The 13,405-nt window shown below is 56.4% G+C and overlaps 1 protein-coding gene and 1 long non-coding RNA gene across 3 annotated transcripts in view; one reads left to right on the forward strand and one right to left on the reverse strand.

Annotated features, from left to right (window-relative positions):
* LOC108638284 lies at positions 734 to 5,488 on the reverse strand. 2 transcript variants are annotated; one of them, XR_001919746.1, is made up of 3 exons: positions 5,412 to 5,488; positions 5,093 to 5,319; positions 734 to 2,125 (listed from the first exon to the last, which is right to left on the reverse strand). It is a non-coding gene; the product is annotated as an uncharacterized LOC108638284 (long non-coding RNA). The 2 variants fall into 2 exon arrangements; XR_001919747.1 differs by lacking the exon at positions 734 to 2,125 and adding an exon at positions 4,711 to 4,927.
* RARA (retinoic acid receptor alpha) overlaps positions 4,991 to 13,405 on the forward strand; it is a 43,433-nt gene continuing 35,018 nt past the window's right edge. Inside the window, exon 1 of the mRNA XM_018065032.1 lies at positions 4,991 to 5,100. The gene's annotated coding sequence lies outside the window, so the exon portion shown is untranslated. The remainder of the gene's footprint in view (positions 5,101 to 13,405) is intronic.

Genomic DNA, 13,405 nt, shown 5'->3' on the forward strand with positions numbered 1-13,405 from the left:
AAGGCAATGTGAAAATTCCTCCCCAAACCGTCCCACGGTCCTCAGCTGAAGCCACTTGTTTCAAGATGCCCTCGTTTGGGTTTGGATTGTCATCGAAACCTCATTTTTCCAGTCCCCTTAGTTAAATTAATCCACATGGTTACTCAAGTCCCCACTTTTCTGGGTTTGGCTTCCAGTGGCATTAAATGGCAATTTGTCATGGGGACACCAGAGGGCACTATGATAACACTGACTGCCTTAGGCTTGCAGGTGTGGGACTGGGGTAGTTGAGGGAAGGGAAAAAGAAACTGAAGTTTGATTCCTCTGGGAGACTGCTGTACTTTTATAACTCAAGCATATGCTTGGAATGCAAACCATGTGTGATAGGAATGGTCTGACAGCCAGTGACCAAGTCTGTGCTGCTCCCTGAGTTCTGCCTCCTGCCTTCCTGACATGGCTTGGGTTTGAGAACTTGATATGTGTACAAATGATCAGTTGGCCACTGTTTCATTCATGCTGCCCACTGTATCCTTGCAATGTGATCTGGGCTGCAGCAGGTGGTACAGGATAGAAGGAGGGCACACAGAGAGAGCCCTCTGAAATGAACACTACCTGCTAGTGTGTGTAGGGGAGTCTGAATGTCTCACACTCCTTCACTAGAGCATTTGTTCGCTCTGAGGTCAATTTGTGAGGGGAGAACACAGGTCTATATCTAGCAGCTTGGAAAGTGTCCGGGGCTATAAGGGTTAACGAGCGTAATTGCAGAGATTGTCCGAAGGCTGATGGAAAGCAGAGGCTGAATGGGATTGAGAACAGATGCGAGGCTTGATTTAAATTACGTTTTATTGGATGCTGCAGCCTTAAGAGACGTGACCGCTTTACAGGTTGTTTCCACACTGTGGGCAGCTGCTGTCTGTTCTGTGTCCACAGTAGGATCCTGCCCAAAGAGGAGCGACCTTGTTCTGTTTGAGGCTTGGCGCCTTCCTCTTAACTGTAGGGCTGGAGTCGGGAACATGGCTTGACTCGCATTGGGGCTGCTGTGTATCCTCTATGGCACTGAGCCAAGATTGCGTTTGCAGATTCAAAGAGGCCAAATTTCTTCCCCCCTCTGCCTCCTCTCCCTTTCCCCTGGTATTAGGAAATCGGGTTTTCTGTGTACTGGTTAGTTCGTTTTACTTCCCTTTGGTTCTCCCCCCACTGTCAATTTCTAGGTCATTGCTGCTCTTAAGACTTCAGCAATTGGAACAGGGTTGGTTCCGTCAACGATGCGTGAAGCTGACTTCGAGTCCCTGCTTGGCTTCCGCTGCCCTTGTGGGAGCACAGGCTGATGTACGTTTGTCAGTGGAGTCTTAAATGTAATGCAGACAGCCTGGGAGCAGACAGCAGGAAGAAAGTCCTTTTCTCGCTGAAGCTGAGAGCTCTGGGAAGGCGGTGGGATTTTTAGGGGGCTGGGCTGGGCTTGTGGTTACTGGTTTCTGCCAGGAGCATAGGCCGTTTCACATGGAGTAGTGGCAGAGATGCTGACCTACATTCTTCTTCTCAAAGGTGGTGGGGTGTGTGTGTCTGTCTCCTGGTTTGTTTATTTCTTCACAGAGGCAGAGGAAGCTTCCATAGAGTGTCAGTGGGTATTGCCATGGAACGCACAGAGACACAATAAAACTGGTTTGAGTTTCAACCCCGGAGCTGCAACTGACAATTCTGGCTCAGGGGAGACCTGCCTGTGGCTGGATGACTGGCAAGAGGGTGTGAGGTCCAAGCTGCCCAGAGATCCAAAGTTGGCAGAGCTCTTTCCTTCTTCCCCCTCATTGCGCCCTTTTAAGATACACCAATAAAAACTGAGAAGTAGGAAGGAGATACAACTTGGGGCTTTTTAAAAATATCTGTGGAGAGGTTACCTTGACTACTGAGAGAGACCAAAACAGAGAACCGAGGTGGAGAGCTTTTTTAATATTTGTATCTGTCCCCGGCACTTAGTTCAGTGCCTGAGACCTGGCGGGGGCGTATTCCATTAACAGTTGTTGAGTGAACAGATCCATGATGGAGTAAGACGCCGCCTTCCCCTCCATCTTGAGGACAGTTCTGATCTGGAGGCAGCCAGGCTGGTGCTTTTGCGCGGAGGTGGAGCAGGGAGAGGGGGCGCTCCATCCTGTGGGCAGCGCGGTGTTTCTCAGCCTCACAGATGTGTTCCAGTGGCTCCCTCTGATGTGATATTTTGCTTGAGGCAACTTCCATGTTGCTCCCAGGAGCCCCTGGCTTTGAGGCAGAGAGTCCCACCTACTAGCTGAGAGGAGGGGGTGTCTGTCTGGCTGTTACCTAGTGTCCCCAGAGATGGGCCAGAAGCTGCGCAGCCTCTAGTTGGCAAGGGGTTAGGGAGGAGCCCAACTTTGGTGTCCTGTTTTAACTTTTGAGGAAAAGGTGTGATCTCAGGTTCCTCCTGAAAAGATCAGGTGCCCTCCGAGACCTTTTAAGTTACACACAGCAGCAGGTCTCCCCCTTCTTAGAAGGGGTAGGTCTGCAGGGGGAGAAGCTGTGCCTTCTGGCCTCCCCTTGGTTTTCAACCCCGGCCCCAGGCCCCCAGTAGAAGCTAATTGGGTGCGAGGGGCCTGGGTAAAGGCTGTCTGAAGCCTGGCAAAAGGAGGGAGCCAGCTCCTTTTTTAAAAAGCTCTAATTGAGTTCTGAATCAGCCTCGCTGCCTTTGATCCCGCCTCTGTTTCCCACACTGCCTGAAAGAGCTTCATCAGCACTTTACAACAAGGGTGCGCCTGCTCCCCACACCCGCCCCCCGCCTCCTGACGCTCTCTGCCGCCGCCATCCACTGCTTGTCTCCTTCAGTTAAGATAATGAAGATGCTGAGAGATAAAATGTGTATTTAATAAGGGTGGGGGTAGGGAGGCGGAAAGGGGCAGCCAGGGCCTTCCCTAGTTTGGGGCCCAGCCAAAACCGGGCTGGAAGCAAAGCTAGAGTAAGACTTGGCCCCAGGGTGTGGGGGTTTCTGGGCCTAGATCCAGTTGACTTCACTGCCTGCTGTTTGCCCTAAATTCCCCCACCTCCACCCTCTCACCCCCACACTCCTTTCTTTCCTCTCTGCTCACTCCCAGTGGGAAAAGCGAGTCTTGCTTCGACCTTATTTTCAGCTGGTAGCTTGGCCTACAGTACGGTGCCCCCTACCCCAGAGTCAGCAGCGAGGTCGGGCTAGGGCAGCCCCTCCAGCCTGGGCCTGTAGAAGCTGTGGGTTCACAGTGGGGGGTGAAAAAGAGCTGGAGTTAATGAAGACCGGCTGTAGTCTGGGTTCTGCCCACACTTAGCTGCGGGCCAGCCTTTGGTGGTGGTAAGAAGGATGAGGGTACGTGACCTCCATCCCTGGGCACAAGGATATCCTGTGGCAGCTGAGGCTGGCTCTGCTCTCTGAGCGTGGCTTTATCCTTAGGTTGTAAGAGAGTCGTCTGTTTCCCTCTTCCCCTGCTCCTCCCCTCCCCACTGACACTCAGCCCTTATTGAGCTTTATAACTGTAGTGGTGGCCCAGCTGAGATCTGAAGATCTCCAAGCTCTTCTGTAAACACTCATTAACTGCCTGGGAAGAACCCAGAGCCCTGGTTAACAGCTGGGAGAGAACTGAGGCACATTAGGGTGAAAGGCTTGACCTGAGCTCACCCCACCGGCTCCACCCTGGGGCCCTCCAAACCTGCCATCCAGCTCCTCTCCCCAGTTCCTGCCAGACTGACGCAGGGGTGGAGGCACTGCTGCCACCCTCTCCCCCTTCTAGGAAGAGGCCGTGCCCTCTCCCTTCCATGACTCTGTCCCTGACTTCCCCTGGCCCTTCACCCTGTGACGTTTCCCCTGCTTTGCTGCTGGAGGTGCTTGCAAAATGTTTACCAGGCCCTCTTCGGCCTTCCCTCCACATTTCCTGGCCCACCTTGCCCCCCAACCCTGAGTTCTCCCTTTGAGAATTTGGGCTATTCTAAACTGGGTCTGTAACCTTGAAGTTGCGGGCTTCCCTGGTGGCTCAGCGGTAAAGAATCCACCTGCCAAAATACAGGATTTGACCCCTGGGTCAGGAAGGTTCCCTGGAGAAGGAAATGGCAACCCACCTCAGTGCTCTTGCCTGGAGAAGCCCAGGGACAGAGGAGCCTGGTGGGCTACAGTCCATGCGGTCACCAAGAACCGGACATGACTGAGCGACTAGACAAAACTTTGAAGTTGATCTAATGCTGAGGCCCTCTTGCCCCCTATTTATCCTAAATAGTACCTGGGAAAATACTCTCCTTTAACATATTCATTCTGGTAAAGCTTCAGGACCCAACTGAGGGCCAGGTAGGGAGCCCGAGTCGACCCCTAGGTTCTTCATCCCCTTCCTTCACTGACAGTTGCCATTCCTGCCAAAGGATGTAACCCAAAGACTCCCAGCCCCACCGGCTTATCCTCTCACCTGGCTACGTATATCTGCACAAGCCAACACACTCCCAGACACACAGGGCTCAGTCTAAGGATATAAAAATGCCAATTTCCAATTGCTACCTAAGTCATACTGCCCTTTCCACTTGCTAGAAATCAGTGTCTTCTTTCCCCTTGGCATGACCTCCTCCTCCTAGGCATTTAGGGATAATTTAGGGGAGACTGTGCTCTGTCTAGGAGGGGGAGAGTAGAAGTGAGCTCCTGTCCAAAGTGACCACCCCCCTTCCCCAGATCCCAGGCTAGCTGGGAGTGGTGAGAAAAGCCATCATAACCCCACCTTCAGTCCCAAAGCTCAAATCCATCTGTTCAGGCCAGGCAGAGGCAATGTTTTCTTTAATTCTGTCCCATAATATCCTCAACTAAAATCTCCCATGTTCTGTGTATTTCACACCGGGGACTGTGGCTGTCCCCAGCCCATGACTCAGACCTCGTCTTTCACCAGTGAGTTCTTTCTTCCCCATCGATTCAGCTCTGCACCCGCTGACCCAGTCACGGCTGGTGGAAGAGGGCGGGGAGAGTTTGGAGAGTGGGCTTTAGGACCCAACGGGAACCTGTGCCTCTTGCAGCAGCCTAACCCAGAAGCAGGGGGGAATCCTGAATCGAGCTGAGAGGGCTTCCCCGGTTCTCCTGGGAACCCCATCGCCCCCCGCCGGCACGTACCTGAGCAGGTAGGACCTCGAACACCCCTTCCCAATTCTGCCTCGGCCGCCTTCCGCCCGGCCTCTCCGCTTCTCATCTGACCCTTTCCCTCTCGGCAGTTCAGGCTTTCCCCATCTCTCCTCCCCCACGGCTCGCTGTAGTCCAGGGAGGTGGGGGCCGGGGAGCTCGGAGCCCCTGCGCCCTCCGGCGCCCTTGCTGCACGCCCCTCAGGCATTCCCGTTCTCCGGCTAAGAATGGAAAGTGGGGGTAAGGTCTGCCCGGGCGCCAGACCCCGCACCCTCCTTTGCAGTGTTTCCTAATCCCCCTTCCCCCACCTCACCTCGAGGGGAGAACTGGCACGCTAAGGTGACCGGGAGCGGGACCGGGAGACCGCTGGGGAAGCCAAGACTCCCTGGGGATTTCTCTCTCGCTTCCTCTCTGCCCTCCCTCCCCGCCCCTGAGAGCCCAGGACTTTGCCCCCCACTCCCTACTCTCCTTGTAGAACCAGTCCCCCCTTCCAGGCTCATGGCACGTTGGAGTGGCCAAAGGCTGTGTGGGAGGGTGGTGGAGATTGTGAGCTTTTTGGGGGGTGTGGGGGTGACCTTTCCCTGGGGTGGGGGGAAGTTCTTTCAGGTTAGAGCCCTTCCCATCCTTGCCAACACCTCAACACCTATGGAAAAGCGGCCCCCCACACACCCACTCCGTGTGTGTGTGTGTGTGTGTGTGTGTGTGTGTGTGTGTGTAGACCATATGGTTGTAAGATCTATAAGCTTGGGATAGAGGTGGCTATATGCATGGAAGGGGAGAGATCCCAGAGTGCGGCCCAGGCCAGAATAGAATCAGCCCAGATGGCTGGGGAAGGGGGTGTGGACCAAATCAGGGAGGCCACCCAGCCATGCCAGCTCCCTAGGCTCCTTGGCTTTCAGAGCTCGAGCTCCTGGTATTGCCCTGAAGCTTCTTCCCTCCTGCAGGCTCTCTGGGAGAGGGGTGGATGATGCCTGGTGTTTGCGGTGACTCGTTTGTCCCTCTCCTGGGGGGCTGACAGGCCTTGTTCTCTGAAGATCTTGGGCATCCCATTCTGGTTTGGTGGGTCGGCAAGAGGGGTGTATGACTTGTCTGAGTAACCATGTGTGTAAGTGTGTGTATTGCCTCTGGGTGTAGCAGACTGGGCTGGGGAGCCATGGAAGGGACAGGTCACACTTTGAGGGAACCCCTCTAGCTCTCTGTGTGGTGGGTGGGTGGCGCACCCCTATCTGGTCACTCTATCTAGGTGTAGGGTATGTTCTGTATTCCTCCATGATCCCCCAGATCCCCTAAGGGGTGGTTTTGGAGGAAAATGTGGATAATGGAGTGACTTCAGACTCAGTTTTGCTCTTGACCAAGGAAGGAAAGTAAATTCTGCTTGTGAGCAGTGGACTGAGAATCGGGCCTGAGTTTGAGACTCAGCTCGCTTATTTGACTACGTGCATTTATGCAGGTCTCTAAGCCTCTAGTTTCTTAATTTATAAAAATGGCTATTAGTAACAAGCCCAGCTTGCCTGATAGGGATGCAGCCATAAAGACCTCATAAGACGATGTATCCTACAGCCCAGTACAAATGGTAGTGGGTGGGGGTGTGGCGGGGTGGGGGGGGGGACGGGGATAGTGCTCCAGCATGGGATTCTTTTTCTAATCTAGGTCATCTCTCTGCCTTCAGTTTCCTTCCCCCATCCTTGCCCATCTCTGGGATGGAGGAACCAGGTTGTTGCCCTAGGGGCTGCAGAGTTCCCCTAATGCGGGTCATAGCTGGCTATCAGCTCTCTGGTCCTCTGGGGCTCCACACCTTCTCCCCTGAGCCCCGTCTCCACCTTCCTCCTGCCATTCCTGCTCAGCGTCCTTGTCCCTGTCTCTCCCCTGCCCAGTGGCCTCCTTGTCCGGCTCACTGGGCAAGAGCCCTAATCGGATTCGACAGCTGAGATATGTGTGGCGGCCGAGAGCAGGCGGGAGGGAAGCCAGTGGGAGGATGGTATGAGGGCTGCCCCTGGCACTGCCCAGGCCTCCCAGGCACCACCTTGGGCCTGCTGACTCCTGACTTGGCTGGGCCCCAGGGGAGGGGTGCCAGGGGAAGCTCAGGAACGAACAGGCTGAGGTCTGGAGATAAGGGGAGGGGGGAACACAAGTAGGCCCCTAGGACCTCCCTGATATTTAGTGCCCTTAATAAGCACTTCGGACTCTGACAGGCTCTGATGGGAGGAGAGGAGAGCAGGTGAGAGCCTGGCTGGCCTGCCCTGCTTCCTGCATCCCTAGGGCTCTGCCTTCTTCTCCCTTCTTGTTCAGAAATGTGTTCACTTTCCCCCTGCAGCCCCTCTGGCCAGTTCCTCCTGGAGGGTCGCCTCTGGGAGCTGCTGGGGGCACTTGTGTCTGCCTCTCTCCAAGCTGTTTCCTCCCCTCCGAGGTATTTCTCTCACTCCCTCCCTGGGCCAGGAGCCAAGACTCCTGGGTTTCCCGCCTGCCTCCTGGTGCAGAGCTGCCCTGCAGGCCTCCAGAGAGTCGCTAAGCTGGTTTCCTTCCTCCTGCACAGGGAGGGCCTTCTCCCAGGGCTTGGAGGTGTCAGGAGTCCCAGGTAGGATAGGGGTGGAGGCTCTGTAGCCCCTGGCACCCAGCGTCTGGCTCCTCCCTCCCAGCCTCTGACTCAGCTTGGGGGCAGCATATGCCCAGCCTGGCAGGCATGACCTGTTCTTGCCTCCAGGCTTCCATCTTTATGTGTGGGAGCCAAGACCTCTCCTCTAAAGCTTTTTTCCCCATGGCATCTGGGGGTGGCTACCAAAACCCCTCTGTCTGCACCCACACATTTAGGGGACTGGGGGATTAGCATAATTGAGGCTGGGGCACTATTTTGTCTTCCTTCCAGCTGGGCCAGGATGAAGAGAACCAGCACAGAGTTCCCCACACCAATTCCCTCTGCCCTCAAAAGACCAGTCCGTGGAGCCAGGCCCTGCCCTCTCGGTGCCCACAGTGTGGTTGGCACTGATTTGTCAGAAATTGGGAAGGTTTCCCTCCAGACCGCTGGCCTCTTCTCCCCCTCCCGTGGGGTGAGGACAGCTCTCAGATTGTAGGCATTTATGGGCAGGCCTTCCCCTAGGGAAGGGGTGTGGGGTGCCCCCGAGATGGCCAAGTTGGCACTCGTCCCAGGCTGGAGGGCTGGACCTGATTTGGGGCTGGGAGTTTGTGGGGGAGAGCAGGACATGGGCCTCCCTGCCCCCCTCATTTCCTGCTCTTTGGGCAGCTGTGGGCGAGAAAGGCTGCAGGGACTATTTTTAGTTGGTCTGTCCCCTGGCAGGAGGGACGTGCAGAAAAGCACGGGGCAGGCAGAGGGGCTGGCCAAGGTGAGGGCAAGCCGGTGGGTGGAGGAGTGAGGAAGGGCCAGGGGGGCAGTAGACAGCAAGGAGGAGGCGTGGCAGACAGAGGTAGGGCCTTGAGAAGAGGGTCCTGACCAGAGGATGCGCTGGACTGGGCCGGGAGTCTTGGGGACCCCCAGGGCTCTCTCTATCCCAATAGAACCAGAAGGGGCTTTGGAGGCACCTGGCCCATCCCTTTGACCTACAGAGCGGGAAAGAGGGGATCTGATTTGCCCTTGGACATTCACCCCATCATTGGCTGCTTTGGAACCCCAATCCAGGCCCCTTGCACCCTTTGTTTTTCTCGTCACAGTCCTTCCCCCCACTGGGCTGTGCTACCTCGTCTGTCTGTCTGTCTGGCAGCAAGTAGGGCCTGGCCAGGCTCCTGGTCTTTTTCCCTCTCTGCTTGTTTATGCAGGGTCTTTGGTAAACCCCAGCTTGGTTTGTTTATAAGTCTCCGCCGTGTGTGGAGAGAGTCTGTGTCCAGGCTGGAAGGAGGTCAGGGTTGGGGTTTGTTTAGGAGGCCTGTGGCCACTGGTGTGAATCGAGGTGCTGGGCGAGTTCCAACAGTCTCACGGGCTGGCTAGCCAAGAGCTTGGAGACACCTTCGAAAAGGGGCATCCGGCCTAACCCCATTTTAGGGACCCAGCGAGGGTGGGGGATTGTGCCCACAGTCCCAGGAGGAGTTAGGGACCGACCAAGGACTAGGATACAGAGCCCTTTGTGAGCCCCTGTCCTGCCACGCCTAGGTCACAATGGTTGTTTGCCAATCCACCCAACAAAGGAAGGGGGTGGGAGCAGGGAGATTGCCACTGGCTTCTGATCACAGTCAGAAGTGAGCCCTCTGAGGCCCAGAGGTGGGGGATAAAGTTCAGAGGAGAAACTGGTCCCTCAGAGGAGCCTCATCCCAGGGCCCAGCATGTTGCATAGCTGCAGGGGGCGCCATTCCATAGACCAGTGGGTGAAGAACACCCTCTGGGGTTGTTCAGAGCCCTGCTTTGGGAGCTAAAGGTGCTTCTGTCCACCACCTTCTTTCTTCCAATCAGCTTCAGATCCAGCTCGAAGGAGGTGTCCTAGACAGGCTTTAATCCAACACCCACTCCCCACCCTGCCTCCTGCCACTCGGCCGCCCAGCCCGCCTCCTCCCCCCAAGCAGGTCTCAGTGGGCCACCAACTGTGGTGCAGGGGCCCCTCCCCCTCTCTCCACTCAGTTTCTGTGTCTCTGGGGGGCTGATTTATCATCCCCCCTCATCAGGCCGGCTGCAGTGTATGAGAAATCAATAGTGCAAATGGATTGAGGTTGTTCAGCCTGTCGGCTCCCCTTGGGCCCCATCAACTCTCCCAAGACTTGGGGAGTTACTCAGTCCCTTTCTGGCTCAACATACACAGAGATCCACACACCTAGTGCCTGTAGCCTGGGCACAGGAATGATTCTGTCTGTCTGTCTCTGTCTTCTCTCTTGTTCTCTCTCTCTCTCAATATCTTGGGCTGGTCTTCGCATGACAAATACCCTTGAACATTTATTTTCTAGCTTGGGTGGAGTGGGGGTGGAGGGGCTTAAAGGGCAGTAGGCTGCCAGCCAGAGGTGGGAGGGGAGCAGGTGGGTAAGGGAGGCTGTATCCAGGGGGGAGGATGAGCTGGGGAAGGGATTGGGTGACAGCCCACCCCATCAGCCTCTGGTAACTCAATCCCTGCACCCCGATTCCCCTCCCGCTGAACAACTTCAGCAGCTGCTGGCAGAAGCAGGGCTGGCAGAAGTGTGTATGAGTGGATGTGTGTATGGCGGGGGGAAGAGGGGCTGTGGGGGCAGGAGGTGCTGCCAAGACATGTTAAAGGAGACTCACAGCCTGGGTACAACTTGGGTGGCAGGAGGAGGTGGGGCTGAGGGGAGAGTGGGTGTTGAGTGATGGGCAAGGGGCAGGCTTCATTCAGGGGAGGGGCAGGGCAGCCCAGGGGTCTCAGAAAACTTGTCGGCACGGAAGCAGGGCCTGTCACGGTGGGTGTGGGCAGTAGTAAGGGTTCAGGGGTGGGTAGCGCCATGGCTTGCCCCAGGATGCCTGTTCTTCATCAGGGATGCAGATAACCATGGAGGACATGGCCTGCCCCTGTCCCCAATCCCTGGGCTGTGCCTGCTGGGTATCATAGTCTCGGTGACTAAGTCACTTCTGTCCTGGGGCTGGCAAGGTGCCAGGCTCAGCTCTTCTCGGTAGGTGAGTCACTGTCCTGGCATCTCCCCCGGATGCAGCTGAGTCACTGGCTATGCCTGCTGGGCAGGTGGGCACTGGGCTTGGGGGTGAGGTTGGGGGGCTATGTATGTAGCCCCCAGCATCTTCTCTGATCTCTCTCTGGCATGTCCTGGGCCCACCCACAAATCTGCAGAGCCAGGCAAGGCTGGTGTTTCTGGCCTGTGCTCTGTTGGGGGATGAAGGAAGAGGGAGCAGGGTGCTGCATGGAAATATATTCAGGATAAATGGGGGGTTGAGGAGGGGTTGTGAGTTTGAGTCTCAGCTCTTAGCTCTGCCACTAACAAGTTGTATGACCTTGAGCAGGGCCATTCCCTTTCTGAGCCTCAGTTTCCTCCTCTGTACCAGGCAAGGAGGAGCCTTGCCCTGGGTGACTCTCCAGGACTGTGAAAGCGGGGTGGGTGGGGCCATGAGGGGGTTTGCGGGGGATAAGCTGAGCAGCTAGCGAGGGGGAGAGGAGTCTGGTGGGGTCAGTTCAGGTTCCAGTAGACATCTCCACCCCACCTGCATCCAGGCGGTCTTGCGGGGGCAGTATTTCTCATCCTCTGTTCAGGTTGCCAGTGATGCTGTTCTTCAAGAGTTCCCCACAGGCAGAGAAAGGGAGGCCTTGTTTTGCTGGAAGTGTAGGCTCTCCCAGGGTGTTTCACAGCTATTTTGTATCTCCTTTGTTTGACTGAGGCTGTCACTGGCCCCACACCTATCTGGGTTTTCTCAGATTTCCTCTAGTTGGGAGAGGGATGCCTGTCTTGGGAAATCAGCAGCTCAGGCTCCTCCCTCAGCCTATCTCCTCTGCCTGCCAGAGGGGAAGGCTAGGCCCCAAGAAGGGGCGTCTTTTTCAAAGAGTGAGGAGTCCCTGAGACTGTGGCTTGTCTCCCTCCTTTGGCCCCGGAGCGCTTCTCCTTCTTGCTTGAGAGTCCATGGAGGGCGGGGGTGGGGACCCTGGAGTGGGTCCTGCAGAGCTGGAGTTCAACTCAGCAGTGAGGTAGTGCCCTAAAGTGTGCGGCTGTGTGCTTGTACACATGGATGTCAATTTTCTGTGCGTGTCTGCCCTCTGTGGGGAGCAGGTTTGTGGGTGCATGAATTTCTGCCCGCATCTGCATGTGGGTCTCCCGCTCTGTCTTTTCAGGAGTGTGCCTCCCCTCTGCGTCATGACCTTGTGGGTGCACAAATGCCTGCTTTGTATGCGCTAGTTCTGTGTGTATACATATGTGTGCATACGTGTGTGTGCTAATGTGCACATGCGTGTGCATTTGCACACCTGCGTCCCCATGTGCGCGAGTGAACCTGACCCCATGTGCTGGCAGGGGTGCGTGAAGGCCCCCTTTCGCGGGAGGCAGTATGCCGATGCATTTTAGTGTCCACGATCTTTCCCCTCTGGCCTCCGCGGGAAGGAAGCCTGGCAGAATCTAGACTGGCCGAATCTAGCAGGAGAAGGTGCGAGCTGGGGGGCGGCTGGCACTGAGTCCCCTCCCTGAGCGGCGCCCCCTGCTGCTGGCTGGACTCTAGCTAGAAGGCCTTTTTTTTGGGGGGGGGGTGGGGTTGGGGGAGAAGGGGTTAAGCATCGGCGTGCACATCTGGGAGCCATTGGCGCATTCCTGCCCGCTGAGCGCATGTTTGCGGATGGATCTGGCCGGGACAGGGCGGGAGGGGCTGGTTCGCACCGGCGGACGGAAATCCAGACGGGAGCGGGAGACAGCCTGGCCCAGAGGGCGGGAAGGGGCCTGGGGAAGCGTCACCCGGACGCTCTTTCCCTGCGCCGCCGGACCTCAGGGCACAGTGTCCTGCTGACCCTGCTTGTCCTACCTCAAACAGGCGGGGGGCCCCAAGCTGGAGAGAGACAATGAGATCCCTTGGTCCTAGACCCGGCTGTGCTACCTGTGCCGGGCGATCGGGGGTTAAATCCAGTGTCCACTCGCAGACTGGGGTTCCTTGTCTAAAAAGCGGGGACTGTCGGGGCGGTGGGTTTGAGAGCTCTGCCAGCCGGGTCATGCTGTCTCCTCACAGGAGGCCTGGGAGTGGGCACTTCCCCTTATAGTGGGAAGTCCTGTGGGGGCACTTGTGGCCACTTCTCTGACCAAGGACCTGGAGGGAGGTGTTCACTTATTGATTCCTCTTTCTGTCCGCCCCCCGCCCCTCCCTCCCGCCGTAGACGGCTAGAGGTGGGCAGATGGTCCTCTCAAACGGAGCAGCAGGCTAAGACTGGGGGTCTCCGCAGAGGGAGAGTGACTCAGATTCTGCCCCAAGAATGCGAGCTTTCCTGTCTCCTGCAGCCTGGACCAGGAGAGAGAAGCTTGAGTGTGAGATTGTGGGTGCTCCTGGGCGCCCCCAGCTCGGCTCTTGGAATACCCCTAAGAATCGCTGTTCTTTTGGGGGAAGGGTTCTGGGGGTTGCTGAAAGGTTGGGTTGGGCCAGAGTTCCTCCGATCCACCCAAGCTGGAAAGGTGTTTAGGGGAAGAGGAGGGGACCGTGCTTGGAGGTGGTCTACATGCCTTTGCACTCCTTTTTTGCCAGTGAGAAAATTGAGATTTAGAGAAAGGAAGCGACTCGCTCAAGATCACACAGCTCCCATTTTCTGGGGGCTCCAGGAGAAAGATTATAATGAAAGGGGTCAGAGCCTTGACCACTAGGGCCAGAATCTCTGTATTTGTTTCCAATTTACGTCGCCGCCCGGCTAACCCAGGTTTAGGTGTGAAGGGTGTGTGCTCGTGATCCTC

Source organism: Capra hircus, chromosome 19 (assembly GCF_001704415.2).
Source record: "Capra hircus breed San Clemente chromosome 19, ASM170441v1, whole genome shotgun sequence".
NCBI classification, from domain to species: Eukaryota; Metazoa; Chordata; class Mammalia; order Artiodactyla; family Bovidae; genus Capra; species Capra hircus.